The sequence below is a fragment of the Neovison vison genome, chromosome 13 (genome assembly GCF_020171115.1).
Source record: "Neovison vison isolate M4711 chromosome 13, ASM_NN_V1, whole genome shotgun sequence".
Taxonomy (NCBI): domain Eukaryota; kingdom Metazoa; phylum Chordata; class Mammalia; order Carnivora; family Mustelidae; genus Neogale; species Neogale vison.
In genome coordinates this window covers 86,992,604-87,009,396 of record NC_058103.1, presented here as the reverse complement: position 1 = coordinate 87,009,396, position 16,793 = coordinate 86,992,604, and the positions used below count along the sequence as shown (strand labels likewise).

Below are 16,793 nucleotides of genomic sequence, written 5' to 3'. Positions count from 1 at the left end.
GGCTTCTTCAGGCTGGGGGAGGCTTCCACCGAGCCTGGCAAGCAGCCCTTCCTTTCCCTCCCCCTCAGTAAAGGAAGGCAGGGAAAAACGTGTTTTTATAAATAGCTCCAGCCCCAGCTGATTTGTAAATTCAGTGGGTTTTTTGTGTCAATGACATCACCCTCCTCCCCATAGCAACCCCCGACGATATCAAAATTGCCAAGCAACGTTGGAGCAGCTCGGCGCCCCAAACGAGCAGGTCGTTGCCTGAGGATTTAATGGAGAAATCCCAAAGTGAGCCTGGGTGCGTGGGGGAGGAGGGGCACGCTGCGGCTGGAAAGGAGGCCGGAGCTCGCTCCCGCTCCCAGTACAGCCTGCCAGGCAGCCCGGGGCCAGCTGGCTCTCTCGGGCCAAGGCCACACTCCCTTTGACAGCCCTGCTGTTGACAGCAGCTGGGGGAGGGCACCGGCCTTTATGTGCCAGAAGCTGGGAGCAGCCATCCAGGTGACTAAGCCGGCCCACCGGCACTGAGTCACCTGCTGGCCTGGGATTTCTTCCTTCCCTTTTGCGTCTGATTGCTCTGGGAGCTGAAAACTCGGAGCTGCACCTGGGTCCCGCCCCTTCTAGTTCTCCTCTCTCTCCTTGGGGCTCTGAGGAAGATGGGACCTATCAGCAATCCGCTGCCACCCCGTAAGGATATGGAAGATGCAGTGGGGGGCCGAGGTTCCAGGAGAGAGATGCCAGCTGGCCAAGTGCAATAGCAGATATGGTGATCGGGCTGCCGTGTCCTCTGGAGGTGTCAGGAGAGAAGGGGAGACTGGTCCGTGCTAACTGGAGTCCTCCCGGGCTGGCTTTGAACTCACCTCCCACAGGACACCGCTGTACACGAGTGGCTTGTAGGGTCAGAGTGGCGTTTGAAGAGCAAGGCTGGATTGGCTTAGGCTGGCCTGGGCAGGTAGGTGGCTCTGTAATGGGTGTGGCCCCAAGTGTGTGTGGGAGTGTGCATGCCCCCCCACACCCTCAGCTGAGGACAGAGGGCTGGGGACCGCGGGGGGGGGGGGGGGGGGACTTGGCAGCACTTTGTCCTAACTGATGCTGGGCCCACCCAGGCCCTGATGTGGGTGCTGTGGAAAAGGACGACGAGGCACCCAGCCTAAACGGGATGAAGCTCCAGCTCAGACAGGCCCGGCCCTCTCTGAGCCCCCAAGACAGAGACCTGGGAGGATTTCCAAGTAGGGAATGGTCCAGAGGGGCAGCCCAAGGATGGAAGCCAACCTGCCAGGGGGCCAGACTGAGCCTTGGCCACCCCCTCTTCTGACAGCCTCCACCCAAGGAATTCCGTCATTCGCCCGTGTAGTGCCAGCCAGCACCTAAGTGTGTCCTCTGGCCAGCCCACAGGGACACATTCCCTGCACAGGGGTGGGCCGGGACATGGCTTCCCCACACTCAGGACCCAGCTGGGGACACAGCTTGGCCCCTGGAGCCCCCCAGTCCCCACAGAGCATGCTCCAGTGTGTCAGGCAGAGGGGCGTGGGCCACCTCCCGCCGCATCCCCCCCCCCCAGGCCGCCCCCGTGGAGCTGGCAGCCTCACGGGCACACCGGTGAGTAAGCCATCAGGGGGAGGAAGGCTGTGTGCCCGCAGAGGCAGGACGACACCAACCAGGAGCCTTCAGGAGAAGCGGCTCGGCGAGCAAAGCACTGAGGTTTCCTTCTTTTCCTTTTTCTCCTCTCCTGCCTAAAGGGAGTGCCTCTTCCTGGGCTAGAGACAAGCACCAGCCCGCAGTGAGGAGCTTGAGGCCCGGCAGTCCCCCAGCAGTGGCCACGGTAAGGTTCCTGCGGCCGCGGTGGGTTCGGGCTCCACAGGCAGGGCTGGGGGGACCCAAGCGTCCGGGCTGCTCAGCGCCCGGGACAGGGCCAGAGGTTGCGGGTTTCTAGGACAAGGAGCCCCCACACCCCACCAGACCTGCTGCCGCCTTTCCTGGTTCATTTGGAAACAGCCCCTTTTAAGCTGGCGTCTGGCTTCCCGGGTGGAGGAAAAAAGGCTTGTTTCTGCTATTCCTGCCTTTACCTCCCCCTCCTGCCCTGCAGAGCTGGTGTGGGGCCCCCGGGATGCCCCTCAGGGAGGCCCTTCTCACCCCACCACCTCTGGGATACTCCGCTCAACTAGTCATCCAACAAATATTTATGGAGCATTGCTGGGACCCAGCTCCCAGTCACGCCCTGATGCAGAGTTTGACCTGGCAGAGGTTCCGACTCTGAAACTTGGCATCAGGTCAGGTTCAAGGGGGGCTGCCTGGCTGAGCACCAGCCCTTCTCACAGGCCTCAGGCTCCCCAGCTGGGCTGCAGGGTTAATGACCTGGTTGGCTCCACGGGGTCAAACCCACTGAATTTGGGGTTTAAAGTGCTGGGGCCTCACCGAGAAGCCAGACAAATCCAGTGTACACAGTTTGTTCTTTCCCTGGTGTCCCACAGCAAGGTTGGAGGGTCCTGCTTGAGGGTCTTTCCCTAAGCTGGTTCTGGTAGAAACAGGGCTCCAGGATGGACTCAGCTCCACAGAAGCTCATCGAGTTAGGAATAAGGCCTTCGGGCCAAGCAAGGGGTCTCCTCTGCAGCTTAGGAGTGGCAAACCTGGGAACCCTATGGACAGGCGTGCCTAGCCCAGAGGGTTTTGGCACCAGGAGCAAGGCTTCTGGAAACACCCAACTGGGGTGAAATGCTTTGCACTGCACACCCGAGAATGGGCACAAGGTGGGAGTGTGGGGACTGCACAGACCTTCTAGTCACCCAAAGACAGACTGATTGCTTGTGAGCTGAGCTCTCTGGGATGTACCAGGCACAGGGAAGGTGCAGGCAGGTCTGAGGGCTCTAGACACAGCAAAGCTCACTCAGCACAATTCCCAAGGATGACCAAGAATGCCCTCGGTCCTGGAGGAGCACATGGGACTGTGGTCCAGATAGAATCCTAAATGTATCCCTTGCAATTGATCCCTACACCTGGCTCCAGTATGAGGAAAACGACCCAGCTGTAAGAGTATTTGCTTCCTTGCAAAAGGTGATGCCAAGCCTTGGGCACATATGCAGAGCTGAGCAGCTGCTGGTCACCAGCTAGGGGCAGAGTGGCAGAGACTAAGGAGGGCAGACACAGAGCACACCAGCTGCCTGGGCGAGGAGAAAGCAGAAGATAGAGGCCAGGGCACTGGGGACAGGAGGGGCAGGACGGACAGGAGGAGAAAAGGTTGCCTGGGTTTTTAAGAGGGCTCAGGGAGGGCTCTGGATGACTGGCTTTCTTACACCTGCCCACCTCTGTGGGAGGCAGCCTGGGCAGGAAAGAGGTAGAGACACTGAGAGACTGTGCCCCTTACCCAAACAGTCCCCCAGATGCTGCTTCTGGATTTTTTTTTTTTTTTGAGATTTTATTTATTTGAGAGAGAGTGAGAGAGAGAGAGAGCACGAGGAGGGGGAAGGACAGAGGGAGAGGGAGAACCAGAAGCAGACTCCCACTGAGCAGGAGGCAGACGATTAACGGAAGGCAGACGTTGTCCCGAAGGCAGACGGTTAACCAACTGAGCCACCCAGGCGCCCCCAGAGATGCTTCTAACACACAGCGTCCTGGGTGCACTGTCCGGTGGCCTGAGCAGGGCCCTTCCTGTAGGAGACCCTCCACACCGCCAAAGGGAAGACCCAGGATTCAGGACTGCCTTAGGCAGTAGGAAGGTTGCTGGCAAACCTTATAAACAGGCATAGCCTACAGGTTAGAATGGAGCCTGGAAGGAGGAGCTGCTTTGGAGGCAGAAAGAACTCCACTTCCTGAAGCCAAGTTGGCCCTGTTGCCCGGGGAGAGCACACTGACTGGAAGCAGCTGTCCCCTTCTGAGCTCTGCTTGAGGGCCCCCTCAGGGCTAAGGTGAGACAGCAGGAGATGTGAGATAAAGAGGAACTTGACTAGTCTGTTCTTGGCAAGACGTAGGGTCAAGGCAGCACGTGGAGATGGCAGTTGGCTCCTGGTCCTGGCTCCCTGGCTTGCAGGGAGGGAACAGGGCTTGCCTGACTCCTAAGTACAACGCCCAGGTGGTGGGGACAGGTGGTGGGGGAAAGTGCTGATACATGAAGGACCCAGCCCTTCCCCTGGGGAGCTAACAGCTCTTAACAGAGGAGTGGAAAGGGAAGCTGAACGTGGAGCCGAGCCCACCAGAAACCAGCTGAGCTACCAAGCGTTGATCAGCCAGCCACGGGGTGGTGGCGTTCTTTCTCTCCACCCTGAGCCCCAGACTCCTGGCTGGAGCTGTCCTCCGTGACCCATCCAGTCTAGCGAATTCATAAATTTAGACCACCACTGGGAGATGGATCTTAACACAGAACTTAAAAAAGATGGACAAAAACAGATTCGTTGGGAATGGAAGGCAAAGAAAGAAGTGGTGTGAACAGCAGTGGGCAGAGGATGCGGGCTCAGGGAGACAGACAAATGCAAGAAGAGGGAGAAGGCGGGGAAGCAAAGCAGCACCGGCTCCAGGTTTTCCTGGAGAGCAAATCGCCTGCCGCTGAGTTTCTCTAAGGAATGACTTGAGTCTGTTGAGAGTTGCCTTCTCCGGCGGGGGTCTAGTTTCAGGTCTTAAGGACTTAGAACAGGCCAGAGACAAGGAAGGAATCAAGAGGCTGATCCCCTCTTCGAGTCTGGAATTTTATCACAGGGTGGCCCTGATTCATTGAGGAACTATATACTCATGAGCCCCACCTGAAGCACAAACCTGGAGGGGCTGCATGCAGGGGGCCAGACCGAAGACCACAGGGGGCTTCTCAATCAGTCTGGCAGGTGACTTCGAAATGCCCAGGAACCATAAGGTTCAGACTCAAGAGACTTTATGCTTTTTTTTGCCAAAGTTATCTGTTCTTTGGATTTGGGAAAGGTAATCCCAGATTCTCTTCACCTGAAAGAACAAGAACAAAGTCTGACATACTTTTGTATGCAGGGGGAGCAATTAGCATGCAAAAAATGGGTTCTGGTTCCCCTGTAACTGCATGGGGCCACAACAGTCCCAGCAAAGGGATACCCATGCTGGCCGGCATTTTCTATAAAACCTCATTGTAACACATCAGCCAGTGCAGAGAACCAGGTCTTCATAGAAGGAAGACAATGACATTTTTTGCACACCTGTGGGTTGTTTGTTGGTTTTTTTTAAGATTTTATTTATTTGAAAGAGAGAGAGCCCGCAGAGGGAGAGTGAGAGGGCGAGCAGACTCCCCACTGTGAGAGGGAGAAGCAGACTCCCCGCTGAGCGGGGAGCCCAAGGCGGGACTCGATCCCAGGACCCTGGGATCATGACTTGAGTGAAAGGCAGGCGCTTAACCAACTGAGCCACCCAGGCGTCCCCACCTGTGGGTTTTCTGTGGCAACCTTCCCTCCTTGAAGGGCTGCCTCAGTCAGCAAATGCTGGCGTCTTTCTGCTTGGCTCTGATTTGCCCAAGTCTCAGAGCACTCCAGCCCCCGGGGGCTGCTGGCTGAGCAGGTGGAGGCAGATCTGGGTTCTCGTGCACAGTCAGGCTGTTTAGGACGTGGAGAGAGGGACCTCCAGGTGCTCAGGGAAGCAGGTCCGGAAACCTCAGGTCAGCTAGTGAGTTGTTCTGGTCTTCCATCCCAGCACCCAGGACCAGTCCAGCCCGCTCCACCCCTCGCCCCCGGGGGGCAAATAGCAACCACCCAGTCACCTTTACTCAAGGTAAGTTAAGGTGCTGCCTGCTGCCTGCTGCCTGCCGGCCTGCCCCCCTCCTGAAGGCTGTAGGAGCAGCTGCGGGGTTAAAACTGGGAGGACTGGTTCTCTGCTTCAGCTTCCTGGCCTGGAGCCTCCAGCCTCCATCTTCTTTCTTTTAGCTTCCAATGAGGAATTGCACAGGAAGGCACAGAAGGGAGCGGGAGCAGAGGACCATTTATTCCATGGCCTCACGGGCAGCCAGAGCCCAGTCTGGGGTCAGGGAGGTGGGGTGCAAAGGAGGAAAGGACTGCCCTCGAAAGTAGCTCACTGCCTTGTAGGGTCATAGCACCTTCAAGTCAAAAGGATTCCCTAAGCATGTTTAATCAAGCCCCTTAATTTTATAAAGGGAAGCAGAGGCCCAGAGAAGGAAATTGGGTCCAGAGATCACACAGATAGCTGGAGGCAGAGCCTTGGTTTCAGGTCTTGGGGGTCCCCACCTCCCAGTCCTATACCCCCTTACTACCCAGGCTGCCCTTCTGTCAGCAGCAGCATTCAAGGTGCCCCCCAAAGCAGGGGCAGGAAAAAAGCTGCCGTGTAACCTGATGGCTTGAGGAGAGAGCGCGGCCCAATACACTAAGAGGCCAGACAGGTCCTGATGCTTGTCTGTGCCTCCTGCCCCAATAGGGGTCCAGCCCTGCCACACCTGCCCCCTGCCGCCCTCCCCCTTGCACCTTGTTAGCGTGCAGCCCCAGCTCAGCCCAAGTTCATTCCTCAGTGGCCCCCAAGGAGAGGCTTTGTCCCACCCCAGCCCACCCCAGCCTCCTTCCCAGATTCTCTCTGATAAATGGACCCAGCTCATTCGTAAATGGATTGATTTATGTTCTCCTTGTCCCACAAAGCATTTTACCTTTTAGCCGTAAGGCTGGCGGTGTCTTAAGCCAAAGAAGAAAGCAATGATGAAGGTATCTAGGAATGAAAGAGATTCTGGGGCAGAATTCAGATGCGGCCCATAGGAGACCCTTTATTTCCGGTGGTCTTTTCACCAGTATATACTGTGACCCCAGGCAGGAAATTAAATGGCCAACGGCCATCACCAGAGGTTAAATCCCAGAAGCAGGAGGCCTGTCGCCTGTCATCGGTCACCCTGTCACCAGGCACAAGCTGGACTAGAAAACTTTTATTTTCTGTTATGGTGGGTCTTGCTGGAAGACAGTATGTCTGGGATCCAGATCCATGGGGTCCCATACCCTGGGGAGGGATGAAGCCAGGCCCAGAGGCAAGAAGGCAAGGCCAGGAGTTAGCCTGCATGCAGAGCTCCCGTGGAGGAGAGGAGAGTCAGACAGGAGGAGCTGGCCTCACACAGTCCCTCATCCTGATGAAGGCCATCATCCCAGCCACTAATGAGGATGGCAGTGCACACTAGGACCCCTCTCATGTCCATGTTCATATCAAGTTCCCTTAGGCACCATCCCTGGGGTAGTCAAAGCATGAGCCAGAGAACAAGGCAGGAAAGCCCCCACAAAGGGATGGCAGTAGCTTCCTGGGCCCTCCAGGCCCCTCTAAACATGAGCCCACCCATGAGTTAGACAGGTCATGCCTTCTAACACTGACCCAGGGCTGATGCAGAATGCAGAATTCTGGGAGCACTACAGCCCGGAATGTGTGAACTTGGCACATCCAGAGCTAAGGTGTTGACCCCCAGAGGGTTGCGGATGGGGCTTAGGAGACCAATAGCATGTGTTCTCAGATTCTTCCCTTCCCTGGGGCTCTGGCCTTACCCTCACCTGGTCAGACACAGCCTTCTGCTCTCCCCCAACTCACCTGTCCTCAGGCCCTGGGACCCAGGGCCTGGGTGACAGACATGGGCCTGACCCAACCTTAGACCAGGGACAACTGCGAGAGGCTCAGAAGAGAGAGGGAGGACAATGAAGGGTTTCCATCCAAGCAGCTTCCAGCTGTTAGTTCTGCCAGCAAAGATGCCAGCCAGAGAGTGAAACTACCGGCAACAGACATCTGGATGGAGCTTTGGAGCCCATTAAGAGCAAGGGCACAAAGCAATCACAGTGAGAAGATATTAAATGAATTCATCATGTTTCTAAAACGAGTGCCCTTGGCAGGTAGGTGGCCCTTTCTGTTTCCAGCACCCCGCCCCGGGTAGCCCCTACCCCCATGAAGCCGGGAAGGGTGTGTCACAGCCTCTGGCTCTGTCCCTGCTTCAGCCCTGTGAGGTGGGTGGACAGTGGCCCCCACATTTGAGAGCTCATCCACATCCCTGGGCCGCTTAGGGCTATCAGGCCAGCTCAGCTCCCAGGGGCAGTTTGCACCCGGGGAGGACAGGCCTCTGTGGTCCCAGGGGCACAGGAAATCTAATACAGATGCAGAACTTGAGGAAAAGGCAGATGAGATGCCTGGAGGCCTCTGGGTATGGCTCACCTCCGCTGAGGTTCAGCATGGCATAAGGACACATCTGTCCAGCCGCTGGGCAGGTGAGTCCCAGAAGCTTTTCCCAAACACCTAACTGGGTCCAGGTGGGGCTGCCACCTGGGGCTAGTGTTCTCTCTCTGGGATCTGTGGTGGATAGACCATGAGTTGACATAGCCGTGAGTTTCCCCTGGAAGAACCCAGGGCTTCTGCCCCTGAAGCCCCCACACTGGGCTCTTACTGCTTCCCTGTAGCAGCTGTGTGTGCACACAGCCTAGGGGAGGGGAGTTTCTGCCTGGGTCGCTTTAGTAGCTGTGAGGGCCGGAGGTCAAGAATCTCTCACGCTGCCTGGGACAGGTCCTCGGGACTCTGGTACCCCAAGGCTCTAGCCTCGCCATTCTATCTCCTTCCCAAGAGAGAAGGACACCATCTGCCCTGTTATGCACATCAAGAGACTGAGATATGCTGGAAGCCTAGAGAGGCACAGGGCTCCAATCCTGCAATATCCCTGGGTCTCTCCAGCCACACTGCCCACCTTTCTCCCGCCTAAGGGCCCCAAGGGCTTGGCAGTGTCGGCTCCCTCCATTCATACTCCCAGACCCTCAGAAGTCTGCACCTGCCTCTCGGCCCCATCAGCAAACAGACAGGTGATCCCATCAGGTGAGAGGCACTGGCCCAGGCTGCCCCACGAGCAGGAAGGGACAGGTATCGGGCACCCCGGAGGAGAGGAAGAGGAAGGGGTCTTTTCCCAAGTGTGCCTCTCTCTTGGGGCTGAGGGCTACAGGCTGAGTGAGCGGCTACCCCTCCTGGGACCCAGACTCCAGGAGTTCCTCCAGCCAGGTAGCAAGTGGGTGCGCCAGGGCCCACTGGCCCAGCGGCGTGCATGCGGGTCTGAGAGCGCCCAGCCTGGTCTAGGTCTGTGAAGGCCAGATGGCTTGCTGCAGGGACTTCATGACTGGCAAAATCTTGCGCCTGGCTCCTAGCAGGGAGCTCAGGGACAGGGTGGAAGAAACGGAGGCCTCCCTGCCCCACATACCCACTTGTCATGCAGGGGCCCTCATGCCCTTGTCAGAAATGAGGGAGCAACATTCCCCACGAACACTCTATGTCACGTGACCCACCCTTCCTGGGTGGTGGTCAGAGTTGACACAAGGAGGCCAACATTCTCCCCCACCCTTGCCAGCTGTTTCCTGACCTGACCCCACATGGTCAAGTCCTATCCGACATGGTCAAGTCATATCCGACAGTCCTTGGAACCAGGGACCTCTGAAGAGCCCGGATCAGAGCACAAGCTGAGGGCAGATACAGCAGGGCTGAGATTCTGGCTCTGCCTTTCAGTGACTACAAGGCCTTGAACTAGTTCCTCACCCACTCAGAGCCTGTTTCCTCACCTGCAAAGTGAGACTATAATAGTATAGGGCTTCTGTGCCAGGGCTGTTGTGAAGACTTGAGGGAGACAAGTGTAAATACTCACTGGCAGGCATTACTAGTTCGGTTACTAGAGGAGGGCAGAGTCACCCGGAGGAAGGAGCCCTGGAAGGAGTAAGTGAGCCTGTCAGCAGTTCTTGATCCCCAGGAAGATTCTCAAGGCATGGAGCAGAAAGGTACAGGGAAAGGATAATGTGTTTTTGTTTCTAAACCACAGCAGATGTGTATCTTTCCTCTTTGGCCCTAATCTGGGCTCTCAGCCCTGGCTAGAGGTGCTCGGATGTTCCAACAGGCCCCAACAGCCAAAGGCTGAGAGAGAGCTAGCTGGGCATACCGTACCCGCCCTGTTCCTCTGCCTTCTCAGACGGTACTGCTGGCCAGTGCCCCAGAGCTGGAGAGGCTCCAGCGGTGTCCCCCACGGCGAAATGTCAGTTGTCAGGGTTCCTGCACAGAGCTCCTGTCCCCTCTGCAGAATGGCAGTGCATGGACAAGTAGGAGGCCTCTTCAAATAAGGCTATACCTGGTCCCTGTCCTCATGCTCAGCACTGCCACCTGGGAACAGGGCCAGAGGGAGGCATAGGGCTGCTGGAGGAGACACTGTCCCCCAGACTGTTCCTGCCACTGCCTGGGCAAGGCTGAGTTGGTGCGTAGGTCAGAAGAGGATGGAGTGCAGGGGGTGGGGGAGGGAATTCACCTGCCACACTTAATCACTGAGAACCCAATCTTCACATGCCAGTTGTCCCATTTTGCACAAGGTCATCCAACACAGGGCAGCAGACCCACCTGTAGATGGAATTAGACATGCAGAGACTTGGGGTTGGTATCAGCCCAAGAGGTCCCCTAGTCTTGCCTAGTATCCAGTATGAAAACCTTTTCTCCAGTGTATCTGACTGATAGTTATCTGGGTTCTTGAATACCTCCAGTGATAGGGGATTCATTACCTCCCAGGCCAGTTGTATTTGAGAATCCCTGCCTCTCTTGAGGCCCCAAACCCACCTCTGCTCCCAAAGGACCTCATGGTTTCCTAGAGTCACTCCTACAGGGTGAGGATGAGACTTGTCTAGTAGTCTTTCTGGGACACCCAAGCCTAGATTCAAATCAAATTAAATACCAGTTCAATTCTGATAATATTCTAATGATCAGACACACTTTTTCATAGTTCAACAGGTCAAGAGTACTGCTTGGAGAGCCGGTGTTGGTATATAAGTTGTTTGTATTTTTTTAAGTTATTTGTATTAAAAGAAAATAATTCATGTGTGCATTTGTGAGTCAGTAAAAAATAATTTAGGGTGTTCAATCTAGGCTCAACAACGTCATGCTGTTCATTCTAGCTTTGTTCCTGGTTCATCTAAAATCCTCAGCAACCAGTTTCCCAAGCCCTCACACCCAGCACAACCTGCTCCTGGTAGCCAGCACTGAGCCAGCATTCCTACATAGCTAGGTACCTACTCTGTGGGGAAAGTCACCTTGTACCTGCTACCCCCTCCCCACATGGCCCCCTGAGCCTAGGGTCAGCAGGCAGCTTCCTGAGGGGCCACAGGAGGTCAGGGGTTGGCTCACAGGATCAGGTCCTGTCAGAGGAAAGTGAAGGAACCCTCTTGGGAAAGATGTAAATAGGAGAAAGGGAGGCAGAGGGCAAGGAAAGGAGCAGAGACTAAATGTAAGTATGAGTGTCTGGAGGCAGGCAAAGGACCTGCCCTGAGCTGCCCAGCTTCCACACCACTAACCTAGGGCTCACCAGGGACAGCATCTCCACCACCATACTTTCCCCGGGGTGGGGGGGCTGTGGTGTAGCCACACAGGGTACAGGAGTTCTGAGCTGGCGACTTCCCCCTAGCCACCTTAGCTAGGTTTGGCAGGAGCCTAGAGCAGATCATTCATAAGCAATAGTGCCCATATGCAAATGCTTTATCTAGAAATTGCATTGATCTAAAGAATCAGTGAATAAAGACAAGACTTGGCAATGGTGAACTCAATAATGAAAGTTTGAGGCCACCAACAAGGGCGAAAATCTCAGCACTGGACTCAGTCCCCACTGTGACATTGGTAGTCAACCAGCCACTGGGGGCAGCCACTCAAGGGCTAGATACACTGGAATTTCCATGCCAGAATTCCCTCAGTACTAAGTGGGATACAGCCCTCCCCGGGGGTCCAAGTCTAGGACAGCAAGGGTCTGCTCACTTGTTTAGGAAAAGGACAGACAGGTGGCCCTTCCTGTCCCCCACAGCATCTCTACCCTCTAATTCAAAAGAAGCAGGGTAAAATGCAGCCAGGAGTGACCCACTGAATGACCTTCGTGCTCCCAGGTCAGGTCATTCCAGGGGACAAACAGGGGATGCCAGCTCTGTCACCAGGCCCATTCCCTGAGACTGCAGGCTTTCTTTTTTCCAGAGATCCCCTTGGTGGGGAGGTGGGAGGGTGGGAATTCTGGGGCAGAAGCTAGCAGATTGCAGCCAGGTCTGACAAGGCAGTTTGAACCTCTGTAAATCCTGGCTTTCCTGCCCGCGCATGGGAACTCCTCAAAACTGTCTCAGGGCCAGGTCCAGATGGGACAGACAGACCAAGACGTCAGGTTTAAGGCCTTGGGCTGAGACTCCCCAGCTATGTAGGTGGGTGCCCTCGCCCCGCTGCACCTCTGGAATCCAGGAGGAGTCGGGCCTCCAGATGTGCATCTGCAATGCAAATTAATGAGTTAATTACAGCGGGAGGAGCTCAGCGGATAATCCAGGTCAGGCCCCTGCGCGGCCATTCAAGGGCCAAGGGGCCACCAGCAGGTCGCAACGGCCCGACCCGGATCAGGGTCCCAAGGCAAAGGGCTGGTCAGAGCTGGAGCCGAGGGATTAGAGGAAAAGGGTCGAGCAAGAGGGTGGGGGTGGGGAGCGCCCCTCCGGCGAGGAGGCTCCTTGCCGCGGCCCCTGGACCCCTCGGCGACTTTTCCTGGGCTTTGTGTGCGCCCTGTCCTACCTGAGGCCACACCCTGAAATCAAACTCGCGGCCAGGTGAAGCCGGCGCTGCACAAACAAGTCAGCACGGCCTCTCTCCGCAGTTGCCGCCGCCGAGGTCCCTCCCGCGGAGGGCGGGCCCGGCTCCCGCCGCCTCCCCGAGCTCTCCAGGGACTTCCCGCTGGGTAGGTGGGTGCTCCCGCCACCCCGGGAGACCGGCGACCCCCTCCCCCCGGACGGGGCCCGGGACGCGGCGACAGCTCTCCCGCCCGCGCGGGCCCCTTTCCCTGGGTTTTCATTCCCCAAAGTTCAGGGCTGGCCGGCGCCCGGTGCACCCAGGAGCGGCCGTGGGGAGGGCGCGGGGCGGAGGGGCCCTGAGCGCGGGGACCGGGACCGACCTCCGCGTGTGCGCGGGCGCTTCCGGCCCGGCTACCGGGGCTGGCGGGGCTGGCGGGGCTGGCTGGGCTGCCGGGGCGCGGGGCTGGGGGATTCGCTTCCCAGAGGGCGCCCCACTGGAGCCTGCGAGGTGGGGCTGGTGGCCGCGCTAAGAACGAGCGCGGTGAAGACAGGGGCCCCAAAGCCCTGCAGCGCCCACGGCCCCTCCTCCCCGTGCGCGGCGCGGGGAGCCCGCCACCTCCCCTCGTACCTGAGATGGTGGCTCTGTCGGGAGGCAGGCCTGGGGCGGTTCCGAATGCTCTGGATTCCGGCCAGTCGCAAAATCCAGGGAGACACCTACTACATTTGTCACAATGCGTTTCTCATCTGTTTCCACCCAGGCCTCGGAGGACTGGCCAGGGAAGGTCCTCAGTCTTCCCTCTCCTCGGTGCCTGAGAGCTCTGCCAACGAAAGGGTGAGGAGTCGGGAGGAAGAGGAGGCGAGGAAGGCGGCCAGGAGGTGAGTGAGGAGGCTTCAGCCTGGTAAGGTGTCGGGGAGCCTTCTCAGACCTCCTTGAGGGACAAGGCTGGAAGGGGCAGTCGTCCCTTCCAGGTGCCGTTTCTCCATCCTTAGTGGATGGACATTGTAACTTCCACCAGCCCAGCCCAGCCCACAGCAGATGCCCTGCCTGCCCCTGGCCCAGCCTCTGCTGGCCTCAGGTGTGATGCCTGTCTGGGGCGAGACGGTGTCACCAAGCCTGTTGTCCTGAATTCTTGCTTGGGAAAGACGCTCCCAAACAGGAAGGGCAGTAGCCGGCCCAGTGTCTGTGCTGGGCCCGCCAGGAGGCAGCCCCAGGCAGAGGTGCTGCTCTGCACATCCTGCCTCCTAGCTCATTCCCCACATCTCCAACCTGCTAAAATGGATCCAGCTTTTCCCACACCTGCAGATGATGAGCAGCTGGCCCCATCTGGAATATAGATGCTGCTAGGAACACCAAGGTCTAAGACCTGAAGAGCTCTCGGGGTGTGGGCTGTGTTTTCTGTGTCATGTCCTTTTCTGGTGTGTTTTAGGCTCCCCTGGTCTCTTTTTCTAGGCAGGGGAAGAGAGGGAGGTCAAGCCTATGTCTGTGCTCGGCTCTTTTGGAACGGTTGCAGCATATACCATAATACATAGGAGAGTAGCTGAGAACACATTTGGAATTGAAAGAGCTGGGTTCAAATTCTGACTTTGCCTTCTATTCCTCAAGCAAGTGGTTTTATGTCTCTTCAAACTTGAATGTCCTCTCCTATAAAACATGGCAATCAAGCCTGCCTCAGAGGATAGTTGTGAGACGTCCCAGTGATTAAATAATAAATGTTGGACAGCCCTGGCTGTGAGCCCCCTCTCCAGCCTCTAATTATTACTTAGGAAAGGTTGAACTACCCAAGCCCTGAATTCTGGAGAATTCTGAGAATGGTCTGGCTCTGTGGCGGGAGACTCTGGGGTGTTAGAGCAAAGCCATGGGAATAAAGTCAAGTCAGGGGTTCTGTGGAGGGCAGGTAGTGAGGTGGCCTGGAGAAGGGGCCATTTCTGGAAGAGGATCCAGCTGTGGAGGCCGAGACAGCACGTGTCACCTGTGCTCACATGTCCGTGGGAGACCCGGACACACCTGTACATGTCACCTGTGCTCACACGTCCGTGGGAGGCCCAGACACACCATTGCCACAGGGCTGCTTTGGGCACAGGGAGCCTCTGGCTTGAGGCTTCTAGTCCTAGCCCTGCCCTCAGCGGCTGTGTGACCTGGGGCAGGTTGTTTGACTTCTCTGGGCACCAAGCATATTAGAGAAGCTTAGATACACTGCGTTTGAATACAAGCTCCACGCTTACCATTTCAGACAGCCTTTCTCTCCGAGCGTTGGTTTCTTCACCTGTAAAGCAGCGCTCATAATATCAAGCTTGTAGGGTTATGGCCCTTAAATGCACTCTAAGAAGCCCTTAGCGCAGCATCTGACATATGCCACACTCTTTACACCCGTATGTGTGTGTATATTCCCTTTTTGGTCTCCTCTGTCCTCTCCCCGGCCACCTGTCATCTTTATGATGCTCCAGTAAAGCAGGTTTGACCCGTCTCACAATAGTGTGAGCAGAAAGAGGGAACAAAATGGAGATATCGAAAATAAGAGCTGTGAAATGTAATCTTTTAGTGTGGTTAGGGGCCCTAAGCCTGTAACTGGGGACTCGAGGGGCTCTTTCTGGCCAGGCTCTAAGGACTCTGTGATGAGAACTCGGGCCTCTGCATGTGGAGGCTGCTAAAAATTGGGGAAAGGGAAGAGGTGCTTGGCCTACAACCCTCCTGGGAAGGCCATTCTTTACTCTTGCCATGGAGATAGTACTGTGCAGGGAGGGAGAGCCCACTGCTGTGGGTTCTAAGTGCAGTGAACAGGGATCAGAGGGGCTGCTCTGGCTTGGGCCACTGCTGGACCACAGCACAGCACTGGTAGGCTGGAGCGGGCCTGAGGCAGGCCTGAGTCAATATTGACCTTCCTGGCTGGCCAGCCTGGCTCTTTGGCCTCTCATTCAGCTGGAGTGTTGACACAAGAGATTGAATGAGCTTTATTATCATATTCTTTTCAACAACAGCCCCATTATCTCTCCCCTGGGGATTTGCTGAGACCTGTAGTGTGGGAATGGTGACAAAGGCAGGGAACTGAGGCATTTTGGCTTATGAGCATAATGTCCTGTGCCCTGCACACTCAGCTTTTCTCTGGGCCAGTCCAGGGTGACAAAGAAACCTCAAGGTCTTGCTGAGCATCCTGGGGACCCCGCATACTTCAGCACAGAGGCTCTGCGCAGATCTTATGAGGCCCGCAAGCCGTCACAATGAGGGGCACAGCCTGGGTCTAGGACCCAGCCACCCTGCAGGTGACCATTGAGCAGAAAAGCACATGAAATTCTCTTCAGGCCCTGCCCCCTGGTGAGACTTCAGTAGCCAGGAAAGGAGTCTCCTGACTCATGTCATGTGAAGAGGGGTAGACCCGGCAGGCTCAGATCCCCGCTAGAGGCTGAGGGAGGACAGAGATCAGCTCCATATAAAGGATGAGCAGCAAGGGGACAGAGGGACAGAGGTCAGGGACCTCAGGGAGAAGGGGGGAGCTCCCCATCACTGAACGCATTCTAGCAGGCCACAGGAACAGGCCACAGGCACGTCCCTGTTAGGAGTGCCACTGAGTGACTGAAAGTTGACCAGGGACAGAGGAGAGGCTAGACCCCATGAGCAGGTCCCCAAGCACGTGCACGTGCATCTTCTGGCAGATGGTGGGGTCTAGCATCGTCTATTTGGAAAAGCAAGCCAAACTGCATGAGCCCCAGGATTTTGTTGTATCCACCACATTCCCTAGGACCCGGAGTAGAGTTGATATACAATAAATGAATTTATTGAATTAATAAATGAATAGCATACTTTTACATTTAAACAAACTCCAGAAAGTAACATTTGAGAAAAATATTCCCAGCCAATAAGAACACCTCAGTGAAAGGCTGGTATTCTCGGCCAGGGTCCAGTGAGGCCCATCATTCTTCACAGAAGTGGGTGTGGGATGACAGTTCCCACGTGGGTCACAAAGAGGTCGGGCAACCCAGCCACAAATCTCTGAGAAGAAGGGCCCAGCTCTGGAGGTGACATGGTCCTTTTTAGGCCACTCTGTGCCTGGATGGTGGCAGTAGTGGAGGTACCTTTCTAAGTACTCTAGAACTTGGGCTTGGGGTAGGGGTGGTGCCTGCCTGGGTGGCTCAGTCAGTTAGGTGTCTGACTACTGTTCTCACCTCAGGTCTTGATCTCAGGGTTGTAAGTTCAAGCCCCGCATCAGGCTCCATGCTGGGCATAGAGCCTACTTTTAGAAAAAAGGAAGGAAGGAGGGAGGGAGGAAGGATGGATGGATGGATGGGTGGATGGAAGGGAGGGAAGCAGGGGGCTGGCCTCTA

At 56.3% G+C, this 16,793-nt stretch overlaps 1 protein-coding gene across 3 annotated transcripts in view; it reads left to right on the top strand.

Moving 5' to 3' along the window:
* The first annotated feature begins 209 nt into the window (after nt 1-209).
* Nucleotides 210-16,793, top strand: part of PAK6 (p21 (RAC1) activated kinase 6) — a 36,530-nt gene continuing 19,946 nt past the window's right edge. Inside the window, exons 1-3 of one of the 3 annotated variants that reach the window (XM_044230197.1) lie at nt 210-934; nt 1,722-1,804; nt 13,235-13,352. The gene's annotated coding sequence lies outside the window, so the exon portion shown is untranslated. Of the gene's footprint in view, nt 935-1,613; nt 1,805-12,490; nt 12,644-13,234; nt 13,353-16,793 lie in introns of those variants that run through there. The other 2 variants (XM_044230196.1, XM_044230198.1) reach the window with 2 other exon arrangements.